Here is a 484-nt window from a genome sequence, read left to right as displayed (position 1 = left end):
GCCTCTCATGGAAACTTTGAATGGATTACTGGCTGAAATTTGGTTTGTCATCAACCAGCTGAAACGTTTAGACTCTGGAGAGATTTTAGGCCCCATTCAGCTTTTCTCTCAGGTTCTGTCTGAAATCATTACTGCAAATAAAAAAGAAAATAATAAAGTCAGTTTTGTGCAGAATGCTGTAGATGAAGCAAAACAACTAGATAATGCAAGTGCTGCTCAAACAGAAGCATTTTTAACCATGTTTGTGAGAAACTTCCCCGAATATTCCTTTAAACTTTATCAGGAAGGGCCTGATGGGAATTTAGAGAAACTAAATGAGATCAGTCCCACAGGTACAACTAAGAAACAATCAATATCTGTTCTGCTCCTGGGAAATGGAAAATGTAGTTTAGTGTACTATGAGGACTCTCTAGTTAAATCATTGAGTAAAATGATTAACAAGTATTTGCAGTATGAATCAAAAGGGGAACAAAATGAATCTTGT

This window comes from Sinocyclocheilus grahami, unplaced genomic scaffold (assembly GCF_001515645.1).
Source record: "Sinocyclocheilus grahami isolate Dianchi unplaced genomic scaffold, SAMN03320097.WGS_v1.1 scaffold1924.1, whole genome shotgun sequence".
In the NCBI taxonomy this organism is placed as follows: Eukaryota; Metazoa; Chordata; class Actinopteri; order Cypriniformes; family Cyprinidae; genus Sinocyclocheilus; species Sinocyclocheilus grahami.
The sequence above is the reverse complement of the archived record's forward strand: the minus strand, read 5'-3'. Positions refer to the sequence as shown.